The following is a 16127-nucleotide window of genomic DNA, read 5'->3' as shown; positions in this document are numbered from 1 at the left end:
TTGATTCATCTAGGTGTCTAATGTTATTATTTTAAGTTTCTGACATTACGAACGTTACTATTTTAGATGCATCGATTCTAACGAACGTTAAAAAAACCCGTCAAGTGACACATATCACAAACTTATAATTTTGAAATTTTTATTTTTAAAATATTATTAAATAATAAAACCCTCTCCCTTGTTCCTCTCCGTCCCTGCGGCCTCTCCCCATTTTCCCTCATTTCCTCCTATAATTGGCCAAATGGTTGATTAAACGGTCAATCAAATGGTCATTTATACAGTCGGTTAAACGGTAGATTATCACGATAAATTAAATAAATTTAAGGGATTGTGTATTTGAAATTTTAGGGATTACAGATTAAAATTTAGGGATTTGAGAATTTTAGGTGTTGAGATGATATTAAGAGTTGTAACCGGATAGTAGGAAGTCGACGATGTATGGGTGGCTGAAGATAACCGACGGTAGGAGTAAATGAGATTAGAATAAGGAATTTTAAGAGTTTTTTTTATATTTAAGAGAAAAAAATTGACTTTTTCGAAAATAAAATATTTTTAATTTTTTTTTAAAATAAATATTAAAATTATCAAATTGTGACACTTGTCACTTAATGGGCTTTTCAACAGCTGTTAGAACCGAGACACTTAGAGTGGTAACGTTTGTAATGTCATACACCTAAGTGGTAACATTTATAACGTTAATACTAGATGAATCGACAAATAATTTATACACCTATTTAAAAAATGTATAATTTAAACACATTTTAGCATTGAGTCTTCCTTTAATGCTTTTAGGACTGGTAAAACTTTCCCAATCATCAAATTTCTGAGCGAATCCCTCTCTATGCATAAACTCTGCATATCTAATGTTATATTCGACCTCTACGTGTGTAAGTATGTATATATACATATATGTATGTATTTATGTATACAAATTAATTCTATAGTCGACATATGTGTATTTATAGGAGTGAATATAATCGGTACGATGCATGAAAGAAAATAAATTGAATAAAATATTTAAAATATGTAATATATATTTCATCTACGAAAGTTAAATCTTGCCCGTACAACTATTCAGACATCATAAAACGTTAGAAAAATGTTAGAAAAATGAGTGATTTTGAAGATAAAAAAGGATTAGAGGGACTATTAATTAGGACCACACATTGTCTTTCTTTTTGTTCAACATGTCATCAAATTTTCATTATCCATAGTGATTTAAGGCATGCCAAAAAAATGTTCCCAACCTGCATTAAATAGGGCAAATTTATCCGTGAGTTTCTTTAAGTGATAAGCAGTTTGATATAATTTAAACATGTTTAAATTCGAGTCTTTATATAAGTAAAAAATCTTTGTTGTGCGACGCATCTATTAAAATTAAATGTGATACGTATCGATATGGATTAATCAAGACGAAATCTTAATAATCAAAAGAAAAAAGGAGGGTGCAAATTTAGGTAATTTTTGCTCAATATTAAATTTAGGCAAATTTAGTTAATTATTTAACCAAATAAGGCAAAAATTAATTTATTTGAAAGATATATGATATTTGTTATTGTAACTTTAAACTTGTTTTGTTAAAGTGATGAATTTTAATAAAAAATATTTTTATTTAAACTTTTTATTCAAAATTTAATAAAAGTTATATTTTTTTATTGAAATGTCTATGTCAGTCTTATTATTGTCCTTTCATCTAAATGCGTGGTTCAGCTTCAACCTAATTAGCAACGTGGCGGTCTTCTACTGGTGAATGGGTCTTTTTCTCTAGACTTTTCTTAGTCAGCATCTTTGTCATCAGTGAACGCTGCTGATTATATCCCTGTATGCCAATAACAGAATTCAAATTCAGAATTTTAATTAGAAAGTTGATAACAAATTTTATATATAAAATCACGAAATAAATATAAAATATATTAAAAAGAATTGATAATTTCGGTTTTTTTTTAATTACAGAACACAATTTACACTTTATTTTTTTTCTAGATAAATGAGGAGGCAGGGAATAAGGGTTTTCTTCTTTGGAGCTGAACTGTGAATGTTGCAAATCTTACCAAAAGGAGTTTGAGAGAGGAGATACATAGAGTCGATAATTAAATTAATGTACAATGTTCAACACTTCGAACTCACTTCATATTTACAATTCTTGTTTGCTTGCCTGCACAAAGAAACAAGCTTGTTCCCAACTAAGTTCAAAACTGTTATGACAGGTTTTGGTCGAAACCATGACCCCTAAATCAAGGCCTGTCCGGAGAGTCACTCACAACTGTTCTTACATTGAAAGGTCTGTACTGTACCTTTCATCCCATGTGGTGCTCACATGTCCGAAGGAGACATGTCTACATAGAATATTAGCAATTTTCATTGGACCAACAAGGCATGCTTTGATGGCCGAGTGTCATACCTCAAATGGCGAGTACAATCTACATTTTCATCTCCTTGAAATACCAAAAGCCAAATTAAGCAGAAGCAGTGCCCCCCCCCCCCCCCCCCGGCTCCACCCCAAAACTAAGCTAACCACAAGATTATGTAAGAACTTTTTTGCACTCACTAACTTATTGCCATGTGTCAGTCCCTGGATTCTCTCCTCCCACTTATGTTTCCCTACTTCTTGTCACACTGTGTTCACACTCAGAGTTGGTCGAGTGTAGAGAGCTTGTGCTGCGTGAGAGATGTTGAAAGAGGAGAGTTGTGATTGTAGTATTGATGGAGGCAATAATTGGGCTCGGGTCAGCGACACGTGCTGCTCCGCGGCTTGCACGGTGTACCGCCGAGCAGACTCGGCCTACCTCTGTACCGGATGTGATGCCCGTGTGCATGCTGCGAACCGGGTAGCCTCGCTCCATGAACGTGTGTGGGTGTGCGAGGCATGTGAGCGTGCACCTGCTGCCTTTTTGTGCAAAGCAGACGCTGCATCCTTGTGCACCACATGTGATGCCGATATCCACTGCGCCAATCTGCTCGCACGACGCCACCAGCGTGTCCCAATCCTTCCAATTTCAGAGTGCCAATATGGCACCTCTGCCACCGATCTAAGTGGCCAAGAAATTATAGCTACAACTGAAACCGAAGATGGCTTTATGGCAACAGAGATAGACGAGACAATTGCCGAGGAAGACGAGGAGGATGCAGCTTCATGGTTATTGCTGAATCCTGGGAAAAACAGTAGCAACCAGAATATCGGGTTCTTATTCGACGGCGAGGTTGATGATTATCTTGACCTCGTGGGATACAATTCGAATGTTGAAAATCAATATAACAGCAGCAACAACATTATGGTGTTCTACACAAGAGTTATGGCGATGATAGTGTCGTGCCAATTCAATCTACAGATGCCAAAAATTACTTGCAGAAGAAGCAACATCAGAGTTTTCAGATCGGCCTAGATTATGATTCCTCTAAAGCTGCATACAGCATCAATGGTTCCATCAGTCACAGTGTAAGTTCTCTTGGCAACAAACAACTAGATAGAAAGTGCTCCAACCTAAAGAAAATTATTTTTTTTAAACATGCAATTCTCAATGGTCTTGCAAAATCTTGAATCTGAGTTTTAGCTCTTAATTTCGCATGTAATTACAATAGTTAACATACTTTTGAGCAATCAACCATGCCAACATTCTCTGCAAAGTTTGTACATGTTTTTGTAGACTAGGCTAATTACATATCCTATTTTCTGCAATTAAAATCAAAGGGGTATTTTCAAAATTTTCCACAGAACTTTATTCATTCTTATTTACTTTACCTTTATTCCATAAAAGTGCATAGTCAAATGGAATGAAGATAGACACTTTTGTTTTCTTTTCCCTTTTGTTTACTTTAATGATGTTTCTGACTTTCCATGAACCATTCCAGGTATCGGTTTCCTCGGTCGATGGGGGGGTTGTACCGGAATCAAATACGAGTGACATCCTAACGTCGCACATGTGGCCTTCTAAAGGTACAATGGACCTCTTCTCTGGACCTCCCATTCAGATGCCATCCCAACTTACACCAATGGACAGGGAGGCCAGGGTCCTTCGATACAGAGAGAAGAAGAAGACAAGAAAGTTTGAGAAGACAATAAGGTATGCTTCAAGGAAAGCATATGCAGAAACGAGACCTCGGATTAAGGGTCGGTTCGCAAAGAGAACGGATCCGGGAGTCGAAGTGGAACAGATGTTCTCCACAACACTGATGACGGAAACTGGATGTTGCATTGTCCCTTCATTCTAAAGGCATTGAGAAAAGGAAAAAGGAAAGGTCTGATGCTGATATTGTATGTATCTTCCTTAATCTGAGTGATCTGAATCAATTGGTATAGTTATTTTGTTGACTGTCTAGATCATGCTCTACTCCTATGCTGTAAATGCATATCTATAACTTTGGAATTTACTTATTTGCAATTACAAATATCCATTTCCTGCTGTTCCCTGTTTTCCTTTTTTTAAAAGGGAATTTTGTATGATTAAAGCTTAAAATCGTACGAAACAAACATTGACAGGCATCGTTAAAAACCCTTCCCAAACTTAGGCGAAGGGAAAAGAGTGCACCTAATCAATGGAAAAAAATATTCAAAGCCATCAGCAACAACACACTACATGAATTTTCAACACAACTACATCACTCCACACTACAATTGAGCAAAGAATAACACTACAGAGCCGAAACTTGCACCACCTATCTAAACACTACTGCAGATAGATTGCCCCAAACCGCTGATTAGGATAAGCCCCAACACTAGCAGCACAACAATCGAAACTTGAGCCCCTAAAACGAGCTTCTAACAGACCACTCGATCAGCCGTGATGAGGGAGGACCTGCACCAAGCAACAAGAATCCACCACTGCATTTGTACCTTCAGCATAAGCAGACATTACAAACCTATCCATCACCTAAATTGTAGACAAACAACGACCAAAGCTATCTCAGCTTAATCAATTCAATGGTGTTTCATTAAACACCGAAAAGGAAATGCAATTTGATCTATGTTACAAAATTAACTGACCCTATTCCCAGTTGTAATGGGATGAGGAGGAGGTAAGGTAGTAGGCTGCCCCCAACGCCAGGTTGAGAGCAACTTACGTAAACACCTCCTGCAATCAGAATTACGAAGCCATTATTAAAAATATTTTGAATGAAACTTAATAATTAATTAAATTATATATATATTCTAAAAATAAAAAATCCGTTATGATTTAAATTAATTATAAATAGATTATAAAATATTTAATTTTAAAAATCAATTTTAATTAAAAAATTAATTATATTATTAAAATTAATTTGGGTCTTTAGTTAAAAGGTTTTGAGCCTGATATCTTGAATTACTTCAGGAAAGAGAACGCACTGGCCATAAAGGCCTAAGCCACCCACCAGGGAGGCCCTATACAAACAAGAATATTATAAGAAGAGGAAGATCAGCCGAATTGATATATTCATTGACGGATACAAGCGATAGGCGTCACTTAAAATTTTAAATTATCTAACATATAATCATGCCTATATACATAAGTATATCGGTTATAACTTATATAAAAAGTTTTTTGATCTAAATTATTGCAAACTTATGTGTTTTCCAAGAACATGGTTAGAACATAGTTGCAGTTGCATGGCACCCATAACCAAAAGCTAAGCTGAAAACAAAAAAGAGAAAAAAGAAACAAAGTTCAGACGCCACAAGATCCTATCAACTTGGTTAAGCCAAAGGTTATAGCCATAGCAAGCCACCCTCCGACCAACACCCTAACCGCAGACTTCACAGTCGCCGCCTTCCCCAACACACCACCCAACCATCCGAACACCAACAAAGCCAAACTCACCGCACCGATCACCACACCTACCCTCACCTTATACTCCGTTATAAAAGATGCAGATAGCAATGGCACCATTGCTCCCACTGAAAACGAAAGTGCTGAGGCTGCCGCCGCTTGTAAAGGGTTCGGTAAACTCTCCTTTTCTCCTTCTCTCTCTCTAAGCTCACCCCTTCAGGTTTCTCTTTTGATTTGAGCCAACTCGATGTCTAACTGCGAGTAAACCGAAACGAACCGCCTATGGCCATGCTGCATGCCCCTGCTACCAGACCTGCAAAACCAGTGAGTATCATGGCCTTAATGTCTTGTTTCACTGCACCAACACCCATCATCAGTGATGCAGTGGAGACGAGTCCATCGTTGGCACCTAGCACGGCAGCTCGAAGCCATTGAGATCGTTTGCTTCAGGTTCCATGTCTGTTTGTCGCTCAACATCGTTCACTGCTGGGATTGTCAACTTCTGGTTGTTAAAAGATGATGCTTCGTTGGTGGTCTCCATGAGAAATGAAAATAGATTGGTAGAAATGAAGGAGATTATAGGAGGAAAGATGGACAAGTGTGGAGGACACACGCCCCTCTACAAGGCTATTTATTGAGGGAGACGTTCACTGAGTGGAGGCAAAGTGGGGTATAAAGCACTCAGGATGCTTAGCCAAAATAAAAAATCTAACATAAGCAATTAATCTATATGATAGAAATTTGTAAATTGGAATTTTAAAATTGTAGAGATGAAGAAAATTCTTGCATGGAAGATTATTGATTGAATTAATATGGTTATATCATATGGTGACAGTTTATTTTTCTTTTTATTTAAAAGAAGAATCATGGTTGGTGATTGATCGATAATCGAGTTATTAATAGTAAAATTATAGACAATTAAAATTGTATGGTTTTTTTAGTGTTGTAAAGGAAGGGAAAAGATTGGTGAGGAAGATCTCGTCCTAAAAAGGTTTATAAATTGATTTTTGGTGTTAGTGTCAAACCTAGGAACATTCGAAATCTTTAATACTGAGGAGTTCTTTTTATGTCCAGAATACTGGCGGGATATGAGAGGAGAAAATAATATGCGCGAAGGATATTTAGCGGGATACAACAAAGATCATTGGTGGGGAGCGTAATAATTTAATAGCCATAACATATCTAGTGTAGCTACACTAGTCAATTGCTGCTCCCCCCATTACTATTGTCTCCATGCAGGTATTGGAAAATCTTTAAAGGAAACCCTAATCAATCTGATTTTTGACCAAACAAATTAAGGCAAGTCTTGCCGCTCTGTGAATTACTTCTTCAATGGGATTGAACTCGACTCTTCGAATGTTGTATGGGCAACGGAATTGTTAGTATCTTTGGTTAAATTATAGTGGTCGGTTCTCCACTTTGCTGCAAAACTCTAAGTATCATGGAGAAATAAAATGTTCTAATTAAAATACAAAGATAGATATATAGCAGAACATCAACTGAACGCATTGCAGTACGAAAAAGTTGAGAATTTTTACAGTCTATGTCTGCATGAAATATCATCTAGTTAACAATACAAAAAGTACTAAGTACCTCAAATCTCTCACTTTTGTTGGGTTATATAACCTTGTTATTATGCATGGTTCAAAATTTTTCTTAGTGTATTGACAATGTACATACACCTTACAGATGTAATTCTTCGAATCTAAATCATTAGAAAGAACAATGTTCTCTTCTACTACTGAGATCATTCAATGTGTTCAAGTGTTTTACATTTAATATACTGATATTATTCATCTAGGGTGGTAGAGGTTCAATGGGTCATTTCTTTATGCATGAACAACATCAAATTACCTTTTTCCCTTTCAAGAATACAAATGCACCTAAAATGTCGCATGCACTCATACAAGCAAGTAAGCTACATATGTTGATCTACAAGCATTATAAAAGGGTTATAGGCATGTTACCTTAGTACTAAAAAATGACCCCAAGTTCATCCAAGCACCAAATTTCCTTTCTTTTGCTTTTGGAGTATTCACCCACCTCTTTTATTAATCAACAATAAAGGGAAATGAGTTAATAACTTATCTAAAGGCTTAAGAGGAATAAAAACATTATTTCTAAGGGTTAAAGCCTCCGAAAGCTCTAAAAATCAAGACCCCTCTAAAACCCCTACTTTGGCCACCATTGCCAAACCTAAAGATGAAGAGCTTGAATGAGAGCTCTAGAAAAGGATATTACAATACTTACCTTGAGAAGACAAATCAAGTTCTCACCTTTGATAACTCTTAAGAGGAAAAAGAAGAGAGAAAAGAAAATGAGATGAAAACAAATAAGTGGAGAAAATGAGAACAGCTGGAACAACTTTGTACCCCTTCTTCAACCACTACATCGCCCACAATTAATGAATTCATCATTTCAAAATATAAATGGTATAATTACTCTCTTGGTCTCTCATCCTCTGAACTCAAATTCAAAAAAAATACTATTTTTATGTCTATATGGACCCAAAACCAAGTCCAACCAAACTCTAACTTGGCCTAACTCTTCATAAAGGCCTATTATTCACTCTAAACTAGAACAAGTTACTTGAAACTACTATTCTGATATATAGTTACCTAATATTATGAATGATGATTATAGATAAGGTCACGTTATACAATCGTCACTAATATAGTGATAAAACAAAGAATTATCACATTTTTTTATTGATAATATATATTAAAAATATAATTATTTATACTCATCTAAACAAAAAATAACATAATTTACTTATTTCAAAATAACAAAAATTTAAATAAAAATTTTACTAAAAAACATAATAGTTCCACTTCTATAAATATAAAGTCACTTAAATGTTTAAAGAAAATAAAAATAATATCACCATATGACGTGTAGAATAATTTGTTGCAAGAATCTCAATTAAAATTTTGTGTCAATGATGATTCTCTCGATGACAAGTTTGTGGTATCATTTGAAGCTATAAATTAAAATAATGGGTAAACTACTTAGTTGATCACTACTATGTAGTCCTTTTATTTTTGCACGATCTTTCAATTTTGTCAATCATACCATTAACTATTTAGTTTGTTCAATTAAACACTAGTTGTTAATATTTGACGAAAATGTTGACGAGGTAATTAAAATAATTGGTATATTTATACATTTATTTCTTAATATTTATATATTCTCTCAATATATAAATTTAACGACTTTAAAAATATTTTAAATAAAAATATTAATTTTTTTGCTTGAATCAAATATTAAAAAAATTAATTCTAATTTATTTTTGCTTCTATTTTCGATTAGATGTAAGTAATAAACCATTGGGGATGGTTGGTGCAGTGGTTAGGGTGTTGTTTATCCATCCTTTAGATATTGATTCGATTCCACCCAAGAGCAATTTCTTTCCCTTTATTTTCTAGCAAATCAGGTGGTGACACGTGTCACCTACTGGTTGGATAGAAAAACCATTTAATTAAATAAATTTAAATTAATAAAAAATATCATCCAATCATGCATTGAAACGTGTCACTAACGACACGTGTCATGTTCATTTGCTGACATATGTCAGATCTTGATTGAATGGTTAATTTATTAAATTAAATTTAAATTATGACCAAATTGAGAGAATATATAAATATTAAGGACTAAATGTAAAAATATATCAATTCTTTTAACTACCACATCTCAATATTTTCGTCAAATATTAACGGCTAGTGGTATGATTGAATAAATTAAATAGTTAAGTGGTGTGATTGATAAATATGAAAGATCGGTGACAAAAGTAAAAGGGCTACATAGTTAAGTGGTCAAATGAGTAGTTTACCCTAAAATAATTAACATTAGGTAACACAATTAAAATTATATAATAATTTTTATTTAATTAACTATATTGTTTACCGACTATTGAAGTGGTGACACTTGAATTTCGGCAGCTGACAAAGTAGATGTCATGATCTTCATTTGGGTTTGAATCGGTTCAAATTTCAATGTATGATTGTTAAGTTCGTCTTCTTTATTCTTCAAACATTTTTTAATTTGATTATATCTGCATTTGAATTTTTTTAATAGGTTTCGGCTCATATCCAAACTCCAGAATGTATCTCGATCTTGTATCAAGTACCTTATCTACTATAGTCTTAGTGTTGGTCCTTCTTCAACCGGAGAGAATTGCAACTCTATCATTTTATCTTAAAAAAATATCATTCATAACTGAAATAATATTTATATTAAAAATTATAATTTAATACTTTTTTTTGTAAGGTTCGACATATTTTGTTTGTGTCGTAAATGTTGTCTATCCTTTGACATATTTTTATAATGTTTTAGTATTTCTTTTCTTTCACTTTTAATTGTGTTTTTGTACTGCGATATCCTCGAGTATATTTCTGTATACATATGTTTATCTGAATGTGTATATTTTACGAGTATGACTGCTATATGAACATGTAGATTGTGATCCAAATTGCAGTTCTAAGTGATTGGTAATGAATTTTACTAATCTTTTTAAGATTATAGCTGGTATCTCTCTTACTTTAGAGATTTTATCTTTCTGGATTTTAATTAAATTTTGTGCTATATCTATATATTGAATCTTTTATTTTTTTTTCTCTTTTTAATAATTTTATTTTTCTCACTTAATTCACCAGTTTTATTTGAAGTTTGAAGATGAAAGAACAAAGCTAGTTGTTACTGAATTATCAGACGAGCAATTTGATTTTCAATCACAAGGTAAGGATGTCAAATGAATTTTATATTTATTAGTGTGCAGAAATCAATAAGAAAAGGTAGTTTGATGTCTTGTATCCAAATATATAATTATAGATCCATTAGGTTCTCACTATTCAGATCGTGGTAGTAGTTTTGGAAACCTCACTACATCTTTGGGTTTCAATCTTAGTTACGTTTGGGTGTGAGATTATTTTATATTGTTAATGAGACAAAAAAAAAACTAGTAATGTTCTTGATTGGTGTTAACAAGAAATTGAAAATTTGATGATAAATCTTTCATAATTTTATTTATAGTTTAATCAATTTAATAATTAAAATTAATGATGTGTCCCATATTATACAAAATAAAATAAATTTATTATATTAGAAAAGGTTTCCCTCTACTGTGTTTCGGCTCAAATGAAATGTCATATTCTGTCAAATTTTCTGTCAAACATAACAATCTTAGTCCTCAGACTCAGTCTGTAGCATCCTTGTTTTATAATTATTAATTAAGAACTAAAATCTATATTGTAAATGGGTGTGTATTTGTGAATGGAGTGGGCTTGAAATTGTATTATGTTATTTTGACGTATCATTGCACTTTGATTGTACCTTATGGTCGTGTTTTAACTTTAAATTGATCATTTTTTTAATTTAACTGTTGATCTTGTACTTTAACATATTTTATATTTTGTATTATGATAAATTAGCATCGTGAACAAAATTTGGATGATAGAAGTCCAAATATTCTGCGAATTACATTGTAAGTGTTTCATCTTTCATTAAATTTGTCGAAAACAATATGAGATCAAAATGTAAATTCACGTATCCTTGTAAAAAATACATAAATGTACATGTTAGAACTCAAAATGAGGTGGAAGATCATTACTTCTAAATGATATTTTATACACGTAAACACTCACGTTGTTAAGTAACTCGAGCATCCTCGTCGGTTCCTCGAGCATCAAACAATGCTAGTTTTATGTCACTTTATTTCGTAGTGTTATTAGTCGAGCTTGATCATTATCATTAGTTTTCGGATTTAAGGTTTAAGTAATTGGGTAAATCAATCTATGGACCAAACTGAACTCATTCAAACATGTTGAGGCAAAGACAATATTTCATAACACTTTAGACCTCTATTGAATGGAATTCCACCTTTTTCCATTGGCAAAACAACGAAGGGATCGATCCTTTATTTAGAGCGATCGATTCTTTTCCCGAGGGATCTATCCTTTAGAAAATGGATTGATCATTTCTCTCGATGGATCGATCCTTTTGGAAAGGGATCGATCCATTGCACAACAGAGAGTTTGGGATCGATTCTTTCGGTCAAGGGATCGATCCTTTTTGGTAAGCGATCGATCCTTTTTGGAAAAATCACTAGTTCGTTGGGACATGCCTATTTAAGTCACCAACTTCATATAATTATTTCTAGGGACAAGATGAATGTTTGGGTGTTATAATATCACTACCTATCTTTAAAATACATAACAAAACCCCTTTCATGCCTTAAACCCCTTCCAAGTGCAAACAAAGGCTTATACACACAACATGCATCAAAGCTTAGCATTTTGATCTACAAGCAGTACGGTAAGGTTAGAAATGTGTTACCTCACTCCTAAGAGTTGTAAAAAAACCTCAAAATCACCCAAGCACTTCATTCTCCTTGCCTTTTCCCTTGGAGCTTTCACTTTCTTCTCTTACTAGAACACATCAAAAAAGTGAGTTATAAACTCATTTAAGGATCTAAGAAGGTTGGAAATATGGTCTTTAAGCTTCCAAAATGGATTTGGAGTCCTAAGGGTTCTAGAACTCAAAACCCCACTCAACTTTCACTCAAGCTTCCATGGCCAAACTACCAAATTGAGAGCTTAAAATGAAGCTCTTGGAGAGGTGATTTTGGATCTTACCTTCACAATTTCAGAGTGGAGATGTTGAGCAACAATTTCCTAACTTTAACTTGGTCTTAAGGATAAGAATGAGAGAGTTTGAAAGGGATGAAGAAGACAAGGTTGGAAGACGAGGACAAAGGGAAATGAAAAAGATGAGAGAGAGAGTCTTCCTTATTGCATCACCAACCTTAATTGATATTCAACCTTTGAAATAATTTTGAGGTTAATTGCACTCCTAGTCTCTCTTCTATATTACTCAACTCAAAAACACTCTTTTTAAGCCTTGTTGGGCTCAAGCCCAAACCAAAACTTAACCATCTACTAGCCTAACACTCTTGAAATAAATATGATATTGAGACTATTGACAGAGACTTTTTCAAATAGTACAATTCCATCATCATATTATGGGATAGTTAAAGTTCCGAGGGACATATGACTTATCTACATACCAATTCATTCATGCAGTTATAATTATGTTCTATTTAGGGAAAATTCAAAGATAGATAAAGTTATTCCAAATGTGAAACATCATGATAGAATATCGTTGAAAAGAAAATATCATGAAAAGTCATATGTTATTTTCCACTAAAACTAAGATTCTAGAGGGTGTTTATGCAAAAGAGCATAGCGGAAAATAAGTAGTAACATGTAGAAAGACTTGTTGATGATGATACATTAAGGCGTCAAACAAATTGAGATACGTGGAAAAATTTCAACAAGAAATGAATGGATTATGAGCTCTATATATAGTATATGGTCATTTTTCCTTCTAGACAATTTTTTTATATTTTAAATTAATTTATAATATTGTTATAAATTTATTTTTACATAACAATTTCTTTTGTATATATAATGTTTAGGTAAGCCAAGACATATACACGAAATAAGGCTCGTCTAGAAGGATGTATAGTAGAGTCATATATTTTAATCAAATGTTTGACCTTTTATCCTATGTATCTCTCTTCGAGACAAAATTTAATCGACGAGATAAAATTGATGATGATGGGAAAAATTTCTTGTCTAAACAAAAGTTTGAAATGAAGTAATAGTATATATTGATAAATTGTGATAAAATTGAACCATATATGAAGTAAGTATTCTAATTAATATTTACTCATTCAAGTAAGTTTCACTTTTAATGTCTTTTGACTTATTTTATGTTCATTGAAATAAAAAACATAAAATGGAGATTCAATTGCAAAGTTCACTGTGTATTGAAGAAAAATTGAGAGAGTATTTTTTATGGTTTAGAAGTTATATAAGTATATGTTATTATATATGTTTTTCATATTATGTTTTATACTTATTATATTTTATGTAAATTGTAGGTTTAATCAAGATTGAGAAAGAATATGTTAATTACTTTATTTAACTTATGGTCCTTAAAAGTATACAAATTTTGTTGTTAGTGGGATTAAGAACGTGATGAACATTTGACAAGTCAAAATAGTGGAGTAACAATTGAATGTAATTACGATGAGAACTAAATTAATTTTGATGGTGTCTTAGATGATATTATTCAATTGAATTATATTAATGGCTATAAAGTTGTTCCAGATATACAAACGGTTGAAAATGATAAAATCTCTAATGTAGATATAGATATTGAATTATGACCATAATATGAAAATACAATTTTTTTTTTAAAAAAGTATCTTTAAATAAGAATGACTACTGCAAATGTTATTAACTATGATATTGTAGGGAATATGGATATTTTAGTTGACACTGATCAAGAGAATGAAGATGAAAGGGTTGATATTGGATATGATGAATATGATATTGATATAGAACATACTTTGTAGTTATGTTGTTTCGGTACGAATGTGTAATTGTTATTTTATGTACAAAGACCGATGAAGTTATTTATGTTAAAGCTTATTGGGTTGATAATTTTAAGAGTTTTATAATTTAAGTTTTTGTATTAATTTTTTTATAATATCATTTTTTCATTTTATTTAATTTTTATTAAAAGTCTAATATTTTATATTTGAAAATTATTGATGTTATATATATCTAAATCTATTGAAGCTTTATGGGTAATTTTATGATCATGTATAAGTGTCTATTTTTTTTCCTAAACACTCTAATGTAACATTATGGAAATTATAGAAGTATAATGGTAAAACGAAAATCATATGATCATTTCTCATTCACAATTTATTATTTTATGTTTTTCTTTAAAATAAAATCTTTGAACTTGAGATAATCTAATACATAATAATGTCATTAGAATTAAAAAACTAAAAATTTCATCAAATTGCATTCTTCATTAATGTTGTTAGATTATCTTATTTTTTAACAATTGAAACTTTAAGCTTAAAATTAAAAGCATTTGAAAATTGGTCACTAAAAATATTTTTAATTAGTCACAATAAGATATAAAAAAAATCTTTATGCAAAACATTAAGTGAAATAATTTCATGAAGTCTTTTAAAATCATCATATAAAAAAATAACAATTAGTGACAAATAATTGATTTCTTCATGATAAGACTATTTTTTTGTGACAATAATAAAATGTCACTTTTAATGTCTTATAAAATATGACAAATCAAATTATCACGAATAAAATTTATTAGTGACAAATGTGAAGTGTCACTAACTCAAATCGAATCATCATTAATACATTTTTTCACTGGAGATGATTTTACAATGTTATCATTTTGTCTAATAGTCATTAAAAATTTTCCACCAAATCTTTTGGAGGGAAGATTTTGGCGCCAAATATATAATGATGAAAATCAATAATCATTTTTAAATTTCTCATAAAACATATATAATTAATCACTAAATATTACGAAAAGAAAAAATGTCACATACCAATATGTTTTGTGACGTTATATAAAATTTTCGTCATAAAAATTTATGTTAGAAAAAAATCGATAATTTTGGAGATTCAAATGAAAAATCGATCCAAATTTTGTTGAGGAAAATGTGAACCAATTGTTGATTCATACATGTGCAGACGTTTACGATGCGAGTAAGGTGAATGTCCGAACAGTCAGGCTCTTTGCAGGCTTACGAATATTTTAACCCACATGTGAAATATTTTTCCTTAAATAGAGCATGTTTTTTCCAATTTTGTTTTGGAATTAAAAGGTTCTTTAACCAATGTCATACAATCTCCTTAACCGGCTAGAAGAACTACCTCCTCCAAACATTCTCATACGCTCCATCAATATGTTTGTCCTTACACTCATTAGAGACTGGTCACACATAGGCATCCTGAACTATAAAGTCATCTCTATAGTCTCTCATTAGTCGATAACGTTACCCTTGAACAAAGCAGAGTCATATTCTAGTTTACCCTCGGAGGTATAATGAATCTAATTCAAAGTCCTCATGGTTTCTCTCAACTAAAGGTCACCGGAAATCGAGTCATCATCAACTAAATTGTACAATTTCAAGTCTTAAACTTTATTCTCACATAGACTCTATCGGTGCTGTCAAACTCAGAACAACCGGTTGAGCAGTCTTAGCTTTACGAAAAAACGTCCAAAATCTCTTAGAGTTGGAAATAAATTCTTTAAAGAATGCCGGCTTAATGATTCTCACAAACATCCAAACCTTGTGATCCTCTACCCTAGATAGGAACTTATCGCTATAATTATTAGGATAAGAGACACGACTCTCCATTCTACTATCAAGACTACTTTCGGAATCCAAAACTATCACCACTTCTATAAACATAGAAATAAAGGGGGAAAAACCATCACGATTCTAGTCTTATAAGAGTTTTTTCAGTACCTAGGGACATATATTCACTAACACCT

General features: G+C 32.3%; 1 long non-coding RNA gene and 2 pseudogenes across 1 annotated transcript; 1 reads left to right on the top strand and 2 right to left on the bottom strand.

The window, feature by feature from the left end:
- Positions 1-2483: 2483 nt before the first annotated feature.
- LOC120155633 lies at positions 2484-4235 on the top strand (annotated as a pseudogene).
- Positions 4236-5639: 1404 nt separating this feature from the next.
- On the bottom strand, positions 5640-6394 carry LOC120155603 (annotated as a pseudogene).
- A 501-nt stretch (positions 6395-6895) lies between these two features.
- On the bottom strand, positions 6896-8063 carry LOC120155604. Its single transcript, XR_005518984.1, has 3 exons — positions 7992-8063; positions 7709-7786; positions 6896-7173 (listed from the first exon to the last, which is right to left on the bottom strand). It is a non-coding gene; the product is annotated as an uncharacterized LOC120155604 (long non-coding RNA).
- Positions 8064-16127: the final 8064 nt, after the last annotated feature.

This window comes from Hibiscus syriacus, unplaced genomic scaffold (genome assembly GCF_006381635.1).
Source record: "Hibiscus syriacus cultivar Baekdansim isolate YM2019G1 unplaced genomic scaffold, ASM638163v2 tig00111199_pilon, whole genome shotgun sequence".
Lineage (NCBI taxonomy): Eukaryota > Viridiplantae > Streptophyta > Magnoliopsida > Malvales > Malvaceae > Hibiscus > Hibiscus syriacus.
This window is presented reverse-complemented; position numbering and strand designations above follow the sequence as displayed.